We start from the raw sequence: 15,805 nt of genomic DNA on the forward strand, positions 1-15,805 counted from the left end.
CCATTGATTTTGTTGAGTCACTCAGGTATCATTTGAACACACATTAGACATGTAGAATTGCAGGAAATTGGCTTTACAAACAGCAACATTTTCTCTCTGCCAACAAGAGAGGTTTGAACAGTTTGGGGTCGCACTGTGAGGGGGTTTGTCACTACGGCAACAACTGACAATATCCATCCACTGGTTTAGCCTTTCAGATCACAAATAATAAGATTATATTTACAGGGAGGAGCTGAACCTAGATCAGCACTTCTACTTTGAGAAGCTTGATACATGGCTCCAGATATTGTTAGAGGAAGGAACATTTGGTGAGTTTGTTAGGGCACGCGTTTTAAAAACGTTTTGCAACGTACAGCAAATATGAGCATTTCTTATTGGACAAGACCAAGTAGTCCCTCTGTTTCAGTTCATATCCTTCCGTTTGATGCCTAATGAACATGACCCTGCTGTACTACTGTGGCCATTGGATGGAGAGCTTTATTACACACACCCACACACCCTCCTATTGGGCCTCTGTTAACCACTTTGATAGGAGCAGCTAAAATGGTTTACTCTGAAGTTATGGTATCTGTAGTATACTTTTGTGAAGGGCTCCACCCCTTTGTTGGTGCATTGACAACACCCTCCCATTTGTACTTCTTGTTTACACATGGAGGGAGCATACTAGCTCACTAACTGTTGTCCAAACCAGTTGTTAGCCCTCTTTGCCTAAGCTGTTGATGGTTTCTTTGTTGCTATCCCTAGTTTTGCTTAGCCCTGTTTATTTGCCAATATCCAACATGTATTTGATCAATTTCACCTCCTGTGGTTGAAAAATAAAAATAATAAAAAAAACGTTCCCAGTTTTCCAATAGATTTTTACGTCTTCCACTTCTGTATTTCATCACTATTGACCATAGTAACCCACACCTTGAGTATCACCCTGTATGGTCCACCACGGTCTCTTATTAGCACCATAAGCTGAAGCGGGTCCTCCCTAACTGTCTTCCCCCTGCCCTATATGAAACTTGTCCAGTCCCTTTGATCATTTTGAAGGCCGAAATGTCAATATTTTAAACTTGCCTAATAAAACTAAGAATTTTGAGTGGTGAGCCAATGGTGTTTACTCATTTTTAGGTTGCACCTTGACTCACGTTGGTTGAGCACACTCTACGCCTTTCCAAATTCTTTTTTTTTTTATATGGTGAAAAGTAAACAAGACTCAATGGTAGTGTCTGTGTGAAACATCTTGTGATTGTGTTATGGGCTCATGTACAGAGGGTGGCAGGGTAGCCTAGTGGTTAGAGCGTTGGACTAGTAACCGGAAGGTTGCAAGTTCAAATCCCAGAGGTGACAAGGTACAAATCTGTCATTCTGCCCCTGAACAGGCAGTTAACCCACTGTTCCTAGGCCATCATTGAAAATAAGAATTATTTTAAATAATCGTTAAATAAAAAAGGTAAAAAAACAAACAGGAGAGTTAACTTGACCACCGAAATAACCCCCCACTTAACTCAAGACGAAACGTCACAAGACATTCAGAATACCTCCCATTAGTTTCCGCTGTGCACCATGTGCAGGCTCACTTGTTGGATTGGCTTTCTGTCCACGTAGGAGCCAACAAAATGTTCCCTGTGCTACTTGATTACTGGGGAAAGATGCATACATTTCAACGTTTGTTGCATGCTTTGAATTAAAAAGGGAAATTACACTCGACAGTAGTTTTTCTGTAGTCTAATGTCAAGATTTGTCCACATTCCACACTACCGGTTGTATAGAGCTATCAGTATGCTTCAACCCCAAAATTGTTTTAAAATGTAACCTTTATTTAACTAGGTAAGTCAGTTAAGAACAAATTCTTATTTTCAATGACGGCCTACACCGGCCAAACCCGGACGATGCTGGGCCAATTGTGCGCCGCCCTATGGGACTCCCAATCATACCCGGTTGTGATACAGCCTGGAATCGAACCAGGGTGTCTGTAGTGACGCCTCAAGCACTGAGATGCCGTGCCTTAGACCGCTCTGCCACTCGGGAGCCCGTTAATGTCACAATCCAAAATTAAATATAGGCTAAGCAACATGTCATTTACATATTTCCATTCATATTGAAATGTGACATTAGCTTTGGTAAGATAATTCACCAACTTAATTTGTTGGACAACCAGGGTTGTCATTTTCACCAAAATTTGCTGTTTTTCCAGAAATCCCAGTTGGAAGATTCCCAGAATCAGGAGGGAATAAGCAGGAGATCCAGAATCCTTCAACCAGGATTTCTGGGAAAAATGTTGGAACTCTGGAACTTACCACAATGCTAATGTACTAATATGTGTCAAACACTGAACATCTCTGAACGCAGTTCTAGTCGTATTTACCTGAAGATGGAAACATAGAGACGTACAATGGGCGAGTTGAAGTTCTCCATCCAAGACACGAGGTTGAAGAGACCAGGGAGGAGGAGGTTCCCACAGGACACAACCCCAGGCAGAGCCAGCAGACGAGCCTCATGCAGCACACTGACCTCCCCCTCTGCATCCTCAAGTCTCCTCTGGTCACATTGAAGGAAAAACATTCAACAAAGGACTGTTGTCAAGAAGAGAGAGAGGAACAAAATACCAGGGGTGTTGCATAGGCCTACAGTAGTGACCAGGGGTGTTGCATAGGCCTACAGTAGTGACCAGGGGTGTTGCATAGGCCTACAGTAGAGACCAGGGGTGTTGCATAGGCCTACAGTAGTGACCAGGGGTGTTGCATAGGCCTACAGTAGAGACCAGGGGTGTTGCATAGGCCTACAGTAGAGACCAGGGGTGTTGCATAGGCCTACAGTAGAGACCAGGGGTGTTGCATAGGCCTACAGTAGAGACCAGGGGTGTTGCATAGGCCTACAGTAGTGACTAGGGGTGTTGCATAGGCCTACAGTAGAGACCAGGGGTGTTGCATAGGCCTACAGTAGAGACCAGGGGTGTTGTATAGGCCTACAGTAGAGACCAGGAGTGTTGCATAGGCCTACAGTAGAGACCAGGGGTGTTGCATAGGCCTACAGTAGTGTTGCATAGGCCTACAGTAGAGACCAGGGGTGTTGCATAGGCCTACAGTAGAGACCAGGGGTGTTGCATAGGCCTACAGTAGAGACCAGGGGTGTTGCATAGGCCTACAGTAGAGACCAGGAGTATTGCATAGGCCTACAGTAGTGTTGCATAGGCCTACAGTAGTGTTGCATAGGCCTGAAGTAGAGACCAGGGGTATTGCATAGGCCTACAGTAGAGACCAGGGGTATTGCATAGGCCTACAGTAGTATTGCATAGGCCTACAGTAGTATTGCATAGGCCTACAGTAGTATTGCATAGGCCTACAGTAGTATTGCATAGGCCTACAGTAGTATTGCATAGGCCTACAGTAGTATTGCATAGGCCTACAGTAGTATTGCATAGGCCTACAGTAGAGACCAGGGGTGTTGCATAGGCCTACAGTAGAGACCAGGGGTATTGCATAGGCCTACAGTAGAGACCAGGGGTATTGCATAGGCCTACAGTAGAGACCAGGAGTGTTGCATAGGCCTACGGTAGAGACCAGGGGTGTTGCATAGGCCTACAGTAGAGACCAGGGGTGTTGCATAGGCCTACAGTAGAGACCAGGAGTGTTGCATAGGCCTACAGTAGAGACCAGGAGTGTTGCATAGGCCTACAGTAGAGACCAGGGGTATTGCATAGGCCTACAGTAGAGACCAGGGGTGTTGCATAGGCCTACAGTAGTGTTGCATAGGCCTACAGTAGTGTTGCATAGGCCTACAGTAGTGTTGCATAGGCCTACAGTAGAGACCAGGAGTGTTGCATAGGCCTATAGTAGAGACCAGGAGTGTTGCATAGGCCTACAGTAGAGACCAGGAGTGTTGCATAGGCCTACAGTAGAGACCAGGGGTGTTGCATAGGCCTACAGTAGTGTTGCATAGGCCTACAGTAGAGACCAGGGGTGTTGCATAGGCCTACAGTAGTGTTGCATAGGCCTACAGTAGAGACCAGGGGTGTTGCATAGGCCTACAGTAGAGACCAGGAGTGTTGCATAGGCCTACAGTAGAGACCAGGGGTGTTGCATAGGCCTACAGTAGAGACCAGGGGTGTTGCATAGGCCTACAGTAGTGTTGCATAGACCTACAGTAGAGACCAGGGGTGTTGCATAGGCCTACAGTAGTGTTGCATAGGCCTACAGTAGTGTTGCATAGGCCTACAGTAGTGTTGCATAGGCCTACAGTAGAGACCAGGGGTGTTGCATAGGCCTACAGTAGAGACCAGGGGTGTTGCATAGGCCTACAGTAGAGACCAGGAGTGTTGCATAGGCCTACAGTAGAGACCAGGGGTGTTGCATAGGCCTACAGTAGAGACCAGGGGTGTTGCATAAGCCTACAGTAGTATTGCATAGGCCTACAGTAGTATTGCATAGGCCTACAGTAGTATTGCATAGGCCTACAGTAGAGACCAGGAGTGTTGCATAGGCCTACAGTAGAGACCAGGGGTGTTGCATAGGCCTACAGTAGAGACCAGGAGTGTTGCATAGGCCTACAGTAGAGACCAGGGGTGTTGCATAGGCCTACAGTAGAGACCAGGAGTGTTGCATAGGCCTACAGTAGTATTGCATAGGCCTACAGTAGAGACCAGGAGTGTCGCATAGGCCTACAGTAGAGACCAGGGGTGTTGCATAGGCCTACAGTAGAGACCAGGAGTGTTGCATAGGCCTACAGTAGAGACCAGAAGTGTTGCATAGGCCCACAGTAGTATTGCATAGGCCTACAGTAGAGACCAGGGGTGTTGCATAGGCCTACAGTAGAGACCAGGAGTGTTGCATAGGCCTACAGTAGAGACCAGGGGTGTTGCATAGGCCTACAGTAGTATTGCATAGGCCTACAGTAGAGACCAGGGGTGTTGCATAAGCCTACAGTAGAGACCAGGGGTGTTGCATAAGCCTACAGTAGAGACCAGGGGTGTTGCATAAGCCTACAGTAGAGACCAGGGGTGTTGCATAAGCCTACAGTAGAGACCAGGGGTGTTGCATAAGCCTACAGTAGAGACCAGGGGAGTTGCATAAGCCTACAGTAGAGACCAGGGGAGTTGCATAAGCCTAGAGTAGAGACCAGGGGTGTTGCATAGGCCTACAGTAGAGACCAGGGGTGTTGCATAGGCCTACAGTAGAGACCAGGGGTGTTGCATAGGCCTACAGTAGAGACCAGGGGTGTTGCATAGGCCTACAGTAGAGACCAGGGGTGTTGCATAGGCCTACAGTAGAGACCAGGAGTATTGCATAGGCCTACAGTAGAGACCAGGAGTGTTGCATAGGCCTACAGTAGTGTTGCATAGGTCTACAGTAGAGACCAGCAGTGTTGCATAGGCCTACAGTAGAGACCAGGGTTGTTGCATAGGCCTACAGTAGAGACCAGGGGTGTTGCATAGGCCTACAGTAGAGACCAGAGGTGTTGCATAGACCTACAGTAGAGACCAGGGGTATTGCATAGGCCTACAGTAGAGACCAGGAGTGTTGCATAGGCCTACAGTAGTGTTGCATAGGCCTACAGTAGTGTTGCATAGGCCTACAGTAGTGTTGCATAGGCCTACAGTAGTGTTGCATAGGCCTGAAGTAGAGACCAGGAGTGTTGCATAGGCCTACAGTAGAGACCAGGGGTGTTGCATAGGCCTACAGTAGAGACCAGGAGTGTTGCATAGGCCTACAGTAGAGACCAGGGGTGTTGCATAGGCCTACAGTAGAGACCAGGAGTGTTGCATAGGCCTACAGTAGTATTGCATAGGCCTACAGTAGAGACCAGGAGTGTTGCATAGGCCTACAGTAGAGACCAGGGGTGTTGCATAGGCCTACAGTAGAGACCAGGAGTGTTGCATAGGCCTACAGTAGAGACCAGGGGTGTTGCATAGGCCTACAGTAGAGACCAGGAGTGTTGCATAGGCCCACAGTAGTATTGCATAGGCCTACAGTAGAGACCAGGGGTGTTGCATAGGCCTACAGTAGAGACCAGGAGTGTTGCATAGGCCTACAGTAGTGTTGCATAGGCCTACAGTAGTGTTGCATAGGCCTACAGTAGTGTTGCATAGGTCTACAGTAGAGACCAGCAGTGTTGCATAGGCCTACAGTAGAGACCAGGGTTGTTGCATAGGCCTACAGTAGAGACCAGGGGTGTTGCATAGGCCTACAGTAGAGACCAGGGGTGTTGCATAGGCCTACAGTAGAGACCAGGGGTGTTGCATAGGCCTACAGTAGAGACCAGGAGTGTTGCATAGGCCTACAGTAGAGACCAGGGGTGTTGCATAGGCCTACAGTAGTATTGCATAGGCCTACAGTAGAGACCAGGGGTGTTGCATAAGCCTACAGTAGAGACCAGGGGTGTTGCATAAGCCTACAGTAGAGACCAGGGGTGTTGCATAAGCCTACAGTAGAGACCAGGGGAGTTGCATAAGCCTACAGTAGAGACCAGGGGAGTTGCATAAGCCTAGAGTAGAGACCAGGGGTGTTGCATAGGCCTACAGTAGAGACCAGGGGTGTTGCATAGGCCTACAGTAGAGACCAGGGGTGTTGCATAGGCCTACAGTAAAGACCAGGGGTGTTGCATATGCCTACAGTAGAGACCAGGAGTATTGCATAGGCCTACAGTAGAGACCAGGAGTGTTGCATAGGCCTACAGTAGTGTTGCATAGGCCTACAGTAGTGTTGCATAGGTCTACAGTAGAGACCAGCAGTGTTGCATAGGCCTACAGTAGAGACCAGGGTTGTTGCATAGGCCTACAGTAGAGACCAGGGGTGTTGCATAGGCCTACAGTAGAGACCAGAGGTGTTGCATAGACCTACAGTAGAGACCAGGGGTATTGCATAGGCCTACAGTAGAGACCAGGAGTGTTGCATAGGCCTACAGTAGTGTTGCATAGGCCTACAGTAGTGTTGCATAGGCCTACAGTAGTGTTGCATAGGCCTACAGTAGTGTTGCATAGGCCTACAGTAGTGTTGCATAGGCCTACAGTAGTGTTGCATAGGCCTACAGTAGTGTTGCATAGGCCTGAAGTAGAGACCAGGAGTGTTGCATAGGCCTACAGTAGAGACCAGGGGTGTTGCATAGGCCTACAGTAGAGACCAGGAGTGTTGCATAGGCCTACAGTAGAGACCAGGGGTGTTGCATAGGCCTACAGTAGAGACCAGGGGTGTTGCATAGGCCTACAGTAGAGACCAGGAGTGTTGCATAGGCCCACAGTAGTATTGCATAGGCCTACAGTAGAGACCAGGGGTGTTGCATAGGCCTACAGTAGAGACCAGGAGTGTTGCATAGGCCTACAGTAGAGACCAGGGGTGTTGCATAGGCCTACAGTAGAGACCAGGGGTGTTGCATAAGCCTACAGTAGAGACCAGGGGTGTTGCATAAGCCTACAGTAGAGACCAGGGGTGTTGCATAAGCCTACAGTAGAGACCAGGGGTGTTGCATAAGCCTACAGTAGAGACCAGGGGAGTTGCATAAGCCTACAGTAGAGACCAGGGGAGTTGCATAAGCCTAGAGTAGAGACCAGGGGTGTTGCATAGGCCTACAGTAGAGACCAGGGGTGTTGCATAGGCCTACAGTAGAGACACGGGGTGTTGCATAGGCCTACAGTAGAGACACGGGGTGTTGCATAGGCCTACAGTAGAGACCAGGGGTGTTGCATAGGCCTACAGTAGAGACCAGGGGTGTTGCATAGGCCTACAGTAGAGACCAGGAGTATTGCATAGGCCTACAGTAGAGACCAGGAGTGTTGCATAGGCCTACAGTAGTGTTGCATAGGCCTACAGTAGTGTTGCATAGGTCTACAGTAGAGACCAGCAGTGTTGCATAGGCCTACAGTAGAGACCAGGGTTGTTGCATAGGCCTACAGTAGAGACCAGGGGTGTTGCATAGGCCTACAGTAGAGACCAGGGGTGTTGCATAGGCCTACAGTAGAGACCAGGAGTGTTGCATAGGCCTACAGTAGTGTTGCATAGGCCTACAGTAGTGTTGCATAGGCCTACAGTAGTGTTGCATAGGCCTACAGTAGTGTTGCATAGGCCTACAGTAGTGTTGCATAGGCCTACAGTAGTGTTGCATAGGCCTACAGTAGAGTAGTGTTGCATAGGCCTACAGTAGTGTTGCATAGGCCTACAGTAGTGTTGCATAGGCCTACAGTAGTGTTGCATAGGCCTGAAGTAGAGACCAGGGGTATTGCATAGGCCTACAGTAGAGACCAGGGGTATTGCATAGGCCTACAGTAGTATTGCATAGGCCTACAGTAGTATTGCATAGGCCTACAGTAGTATTGCATAGGCCTACAGTAGAGACCAGGGGTGTTGCATAGGCCTACAGTAGAGACCAGGGGTGTTGCATAGGCCTACAGTAGAGACCAGGGGTGTTGCATAGGCCTACAGTAGACACCAGGGGTGTTGCATAGGCCTACAGTAGACACCAGGGGTGTTGCATAGGCCTACAGTAGACACCAGGGGTGTTGCATAGGCCTACAGTAGAGACCAGGGGTGTTGCATAGGCCTACAGTAGAGACCAGGGGTGTTGCATAGGCCTACAGTAGAGACCAGGGGTATTGCATAGGCCTACAGTAGAGACCAGGGGTGCTGGAGGCGTTATCCGTTGGGCACAATGTTCAGTTCTTTGTTGCTATGAATATTAGTTGGGTGGGCAGTGGATGCAGATCAGTCTTCTCAACTCCTATGGTCATTGTCAAACGTACAACCATAGGAGTTGGCTATACAGAACAAACAGATCTGTGACCTGGCTATAGAAACACTGCAGTGCAGACAGACATTAAGGTAAGAACAAGCAAGGCTCTACATCGCAGACTATAGTCTGGTCCTCCCAGATCTGTTTGTGTTATTTGGCATGACAAAGTCCATAGGAGTGGGCTATACACCACAGATCTGGGACCAGGCTTCTGACCTACTCCAACATTGAGAATGTTGCATTCCCTTCGAGTAGGCCCCGAGACATCTCCCCATCTTGTTTTGCAGGCAACAACATGTCTTAAGATGCTTTCTGATTTCACAATGTGATTTCCTCTGTTGACTCACCAAAGTATAATTCTGCAACAAACAAAAAACGTTCCTGTCTGATTCTCAGAGAAACTCTGAAAAAACCTTATCCCCAAAAACTGTGGCAATACTTGAAAGTAAAGTGGCGATAGTCCTCTTCCAATATCCACCCACTAACTTACTTAGAAGGAAGTTATGTATTGCCAATATCCACCCACTAATTTTCTACTTAAAAAGGAAGTTGTGGTATGCTAGAAAATGGGAAGGTACCTAATGGGCTGGTGTGCCAGCAGCAGTGGGTTAGTGACAGAGTAAGCTCTCTCTCCTTCCTTGGTAAAGGCTCATCTATCTACCTTTGAGAGAGCAGCCACAAGAAACTCTGGCAGTAATACCCCTATTGTGCAAACCTGAACCATGCTGGTCCGTATAGCCCATTTTCTTTCCACATTGTCCTCTCCAGCACAGTTCCAGAAGCTATAGAGGATGCCTAACCAGGCCAGTGCAGTACAGCTCATGCTTGGCTCAGCAGTATGAAAAAGGTGCAACAGTTTAGCTGGGGTTGGATTTGCATAGCGTTCTATGGTGTGATACGAGCCCCCCCACACACACACTAACCAGGTGCATGTACTTGGCAAAGCAGTGGATGCCGAGTGCACAGAAGAAGGTGCTCCCCAGAGAAATGCTCCATGCTAGCAGGTGCACCGCCATCCCAGACAGCCTGCCCTTCTCCTCCTCTCCGCCTTTCACCTCTGATAACAGCTCCTGGAAAGAACGAAGAGAGTTTATTTATTTATTCAACAAGGACAGTACACAATAACCAACAATACAGCTCATTTTCATCAGTAGCCAAACAGTGTTTGTGAATGTAGAGTCAGTGAAACTACTGAAAAATAACTTCCCCAGTCAGTATTTTAATCTGCGTCATAATGTAGTTCCTTGTAGCTAACTTAGTCTTATTTGTACATCTTAAAATGGTTGCATATTCTTGTTCATTTTCTGTTGACACTAGAAAGCTACATTCTTGCCCATAGGCATGCTACACCACAAATACCAGCTAGAACAGTTGTCCTTTAGATACTGTAGATATGCAGATCTATCCGAGGCAAATTGACTGACGGATGGGCGGCGGCCTTCAGCCTCTGACTTAGCATAGAATATGAGCTTGATCAGGCCTCTATCTGTTCTATTTTGTTTGTTATAGTCTACGCAGGATTTTGCTCCTGCCCATCACTAACATTCCTGATTCAAATGATTAGCAAATAAATCATGGCTCATCACACCTAAAACAAATGGTCAGTGAATCATGGACCACATTTGGCTGAATAAGGTGTATTAGTGATGGACTTGTGCAAAAACTTGAACACCTGTTGACGTTAGTTCTACAGCACTAGAGTTGGAAACCCCTGGGTCGTGTTCATTAGGCACAAAATGGAATAAACAGACTGAAACAGGGAGGGACTACCTGGATTTGTCCAATAAGAAATGCATATTTGAGTTTTTGGGCTGGAATTGTATTTACATTTTTTCATTGTGAGCCCTAATGAACATGATCCTGTCCCGTACCTTGAGCTGGGTGGTGATGTTCTCCGACTGCATCCTGACAGACATCTTCTTGCTGACTTTGAAATCCCAGGAGCAGAAGACCTTTATGGCCATGTTTCCCTGAGACTTGAACACACGGAAACTCCTCCCAAAGGACTTGGACATGCTAAGACAAGTACAATGAAAACATTTTATTATTCCCATGAAAGACCAACAAGGAGAAAAACGTCAAAGATCTGTCCTGCCAACTCTTATGGGCATTTTCACACCAACACGGACCATAGCAGTTGGCTGTAGAGCACAAACAGATCTTGGACCAGGCTAACAAAGAGATTCCAAATGAGTAGATCAGGGTCATATTCATGTTATGATCAATGGTTGCGTTTACAGGTAGCCCAATTCTGATATTTTGCTGGTAATTGGTCTTTCGACCAATCAGATCAGATCTTTTGCCAATAATTGGGCAAAATATCAGAATTGGACTGCCTGTGTGAACGTAGCTTAAAAATGATAATCTGATCCTATATCAGCACTTGAAAAGGTTTGAGAGGGTTGTTCAACCTGTAAACGAGGACGATGCCGGTGATAAAGAATGTTATGCCGATGGTGAAGCAGTAGGCTAAGGGAATGTTGTAGGCCATCATGTGAGGGTCACTGGTGGTACCGCAGCCAGTCCCAGCGGTGGCTTCATCTGGTCTACAACTGGTGTTGATGGTGGAGTTGGTGTAGTAGCCATAAAACATTAGAGAGTTCGAGAGATAACCCTGAAAAGGAAGAGAGGTGATGTGGTTTCAGAAACAGACTGACAACACTGATGTAGTGTTTTGATATAGAAGTGCTCTTGCAGGTGCTTTACATTTGTATGGGTGGGCATTGCATTGTGACTTAGCTAGGTATGTCAGCAGCAGTTGTTTTATTGGCATAGGCTGGATTTACACTCCACTAGGTGTACTCTGTAGAGGCTCAACAACCACGTCGTGCTTTCACCGCACACAGCAGAGATTTTGGTACATGCCAGAAATTGTAACTTAACCAATCAGTGACATTTCGCTGGACGATCAGTGAAGTTTAAACTTTAGAGTGAATCACATTAAGGTCAAAACCTTGTGGATGAACATAATCAACCAATCAATCATAAACCTCATCTTACTGTGCCGGTGAACAGCTCCAGGCCTGTGACTCTGTGGAGCTGGGGGTGTGAAGGGGCGGGTAGATGGCCTGGGGGAGGACCAGGAACAGACCGTTGATGAGGAAGAGAAAGACGTTGAAGAGCAGAAGAGTCCTGATGAAGAGAAAGTAGGAGAGCACACCAGTGCCAAAGCGGCCACCCAGCCTCTTCAAAGCCACCTGCCACAACTGCAGGGAACTGAGGATGAAGAGACATCCGAACCAGATGTGACACAAAGCCTGTGGACACAGGACGCAGAGTAACTTTCATGCCTAACATCTCTGTGCAGAGATTAACGTCAGGAATGGAGCACTTTCCTCAGATTTGACATCTGAATGATAGTTGTGAAATTGCCAACAGCATGTTTTATGCTCGTGATAGCTTGGTTATACTCACTCGCTTAAGGAGGCTACAGCAGGGAACCTGGCTGCTCAAGAGGGACTGTCCAACTTTGTCACTGAATACAAGTTTCCTAAGGAGAGATGTTGACTGTAAAAGGGGTCTTTGAAGATTCAGCAATGATGAGAGAGAAGGGTTTAAGTAGCTTTGGTGTAATTTGTTTGTCAAATTTTACATTGGCATCATGTAAAGCAAATGGTGTCCTGGAACAATTAAGATAATCAATTAAACAATGAAGAGAATATGGCACACACCTCAGTTTAGTCTTCTCAGCCAGACTAAGGGGCGTGGCACGCAGCAGACGCACACGGTCACCGGCCGACAGACTCTGAAGATTGTTGACCAGCTCCTGTCTCTTGGTCTCTGTAATCCACACAAAGTTAAAAGGATACCATAAAACTTCAATTTAATAGCCCAGGCATTTATTTGCTTCAATCACTGAACACAACCACAAATAAGAGACCGGCTTGTATTTGCCTGGCTATTAAGAGAGCATGCAACTGGCATGCTGACTGCAGAAATGTCCAACAGAGCGGTTGCCAGATAATTTTATGTTCATTTCTCTACCATAAGCCACCTCCAACATTGTTTTAGAGAATTTGTCAGTAGGTCCAACAGGCCTCAACCACAGATCACATGTAACCACAAAAGCCCAGGACCTCCACATCCGGCTTCTTCATCTGCGGAATGAAACTGGTCTCATCTGAGACCGGCCACACCGACAGCCGATGAAACTGTGGGTTTGCACAACCAAAAAATTTCTGCACAAACTGTCAGAAAATGTCTCAGGGAAGCTCATCTGTGTGCTAGTTGTCCTCACCAGGGTCTTGACCAGACTGCAGTTTGGCATCGTAACAGACTTCAGTGGACTAATGCTCACCTTCGATGGCCACTCGCATGCTGGAGAAGTGTGCTCTTTACAGATGTATCCCGGTTTCAACAGTACCAGGCAGATGAGGGAAAGAGTTTTGTTGATTTCAACGTTGTGAACAGAGTGCCCCATGGTCGCGGTGGGGCTATGGTATGGGCAGACATAAGCTATGGACAACAAACACAATTGCATTTTAATCGATGGCAATTTGAATGCACAGAGATATTGTGACGGGATTCTGAGGGCCCATTGTCGTGCCATTCATCCATCACCTCACGTATCAGCATGATAATGCACAGCCCCATATCGCATGGATCTGTACACAATTCCTGGAAGCTGTCCATGTCCCAATTGTTCCATGGCCTGCATACTCAGACATTTCACCCATTGAGCATGTTTGGGATGCTCTGGATTGACATGTACGACAGTGTTCCAGCTCCCGCCAATATCCAGCAACTTCGCAGTCATTGAAGAGTGGGACAAACATTCCACAGGCCACAGTCAGCAGCCTGATCAACTCTATGTGAAGGAGAGGTGTCACGCTGCATGATGCAAGTGGTTGTCACACCAGATACTGACTGGTTTTCTGAGCCACGCCACTACCTTTTTTTTAAGGTATAGGTTACCAACAAATCTGTAACTAACAAAAAAAATGTGGTTTGATACATTCCACTTATTCCGCTCCGCCAATACCGCCACAAACCTACCGTGGTTCCCAGTCATGTGAAATCCGTAGATTAGGGCCGAATTAAATGGATTTCAATTGACTGATTTCTTTATATGAACTGTTACTCAGTGAAACCTTTGAAATTGCTGCATGTTGATTTATATTTTTGTTCAGTATAACATTTTCTAACCAAACCTTGATATCTTGGTACCTTTGATGGGTACAGCCCATCTCAGCAGAGCACACAAAACAGACACTGACTCCCAGCGGAGGGACAGTCAGGGAAATGTTCACTCTGTTCAAAGGTTGATCTAAAACTGTCTGGTTTCAAATGCCATACACATTGTCCTGTGTCTGTAGTGTAGGTGGTAGAAGGCCCCTCAAAGCTGGTGAAAGACTATTGCCTTCAGGGGTGGATGGTGAAGTGGGTTTGGGGATTCACCTTCCTCACAGACATCCTCAGAGTCTGCCTCGATCCCATAGCCACGGATACTAGGTCTGGAGGAGAGGGAAACGTCTTGGGTCTGGCGGTGGTACCTGCGCAGGCTGAGTAGAACGGATGTTGCACTGGGAGATGATTTCAAGACGACTCTGCTGCCCTGAGTGAGGAGAGACCATTTCCTGAGGTTTAAAAGGAGGAAGTTTACATTTACTACCTGGGTGTATTCACTAGGAACCAAACGGGAAAAAAAAAAAATGGCCAAAACATTTGTCTAACCTGAACTTGTCGCAATAAGTATGTCTGTTGCACAGCATACATGGTTCGCTAAACGGTGTGCACTAATGAATACACCCCAGCAGTTTATTCAAATGTCAACCACTTGTGAGGTCAGTGGCTTTTGCGTAGGTCATATTCTCCTCCAGTAGTTTTCTGAAACTTCTGACACAGTAAGACAAGAGACAGGAAACTCATCTAATGACTACTTCATGTTCTTAGACCCCCATTTGACCATCCACATAGATGTAGATTTCCAAACCATTGTACATATTTAAAATGTGTGTGGTGCGTTTACACTTATCCAAAGCGACTTACAGTAGTGAGTGAATACGTTTTCATACTGATTCCCGGTAGGAATCGAACACACACCCTGTGTGCTATGCTCTACCAACTGAGCCACATGGGTAACAGGGCAGATACAAGAGGAACTGCAACATTTTTGTATGCTCTCAAAATATCACCCATAGTCTCTTTATGAGTCACAAAAGCCTTTGACCTGGGTCTTGTTCATTAGAGCACAACGTGGCAAAACCATTTTCAACAAACGAAAACAAGCATTTATTTGAACAAATTCGGGAAGTACCGCAAGGTTTCAAGCCGTTTCTTCCCTTCTGTGTCTATTAAAAACAACCCTGAGGTTTCCCCTTAACAAATCGGCTTGTGACTGAAAGGATGGATGGTCTCACCGATGCTGCGACTGGGCATGGAGGACAGGACCCTCAGGGTGGTGGTAGACCAGCGCTTCCTGACCAGAAGGTTGGTCTGTATGGATTCCTCACTCCTCTCATCTGCCCGCTCTCTGACATCACTCATCTGGCTGGCCAGCCTATCTGTGGGGAACATATGATTGAATATGTTACAGTTTTCTTCCGTCGAAGGAGAGTCGGACCAAAATGCAGCGTGGTTAATAATATACATCTTTAATAGACGAATAAACACGATCGATACAAAAACGTACGTGAAAACCGAAACAGCCTAAACTGGCACAAACTAACACAGAGACAGGAACAATCACCCACTAAACACTCAAAGAATATGGCTGCCTAAATATGGTTCCCAATCAGAGACAACGAGAATCACCTGCCTCTGATTGAGAACCGCCTCAGGCAACCATAGACTTTGCTAGAACACCCCACTAAGCCACAATCCCAAAACTACGAAAAACCCAATACACAAACACACCACATACAAAACCATGTCCCCCCTGGCCTGACCAAATAAATAAAGAAACCACAAAATACTAAGACAGGGCGTGACAGAATATGATTAATCAGATGATAAAAATATTCAGTAAGACACACTGTAGTGGCCTTGGTCGTGTTCATTAGGGCATGCAATGGAAAATTATTATTATTATGTTTCAACTGCAAACATTTCTTATTGAACAAGTCCAAGTAGCCTCTCCTTGTTTCATTCAGTTTTGTTT

At 46.7% G+C, this 15,805-nt stretch overlaps 1 pseudogene; it reads right to left on the bottom strand.

Moving 5' to 3' along the window:
- Window positions 1–15,209, bottom strand: part of LOC116368103 (transmembrane channel-like protein 6) — a 32,792-nt pseudogene extending 17,583 nt beyond the window's left edge.
- Window positions 15,210–15,805: the final 596 nt, after the last annotated feature.

This window comes from Oncorhynchus kisutch, unplaced genomic scaffold (assembly GCF_002021735.2).
Source record: "Oncorhynchus kisutch isolate 150728-3 unplaced genomic scaffold, Okis_V2 scaffold1847, whole genome shotgun sequence".
Classification (NCBI taxonomy): domain Eukaryota; kingdom Metazoa; phylum Chordata; class Actinopteri; order Salmoniformes; family Salmonidae; genus Oncorhynchus; species Oncorhynchus kisutch.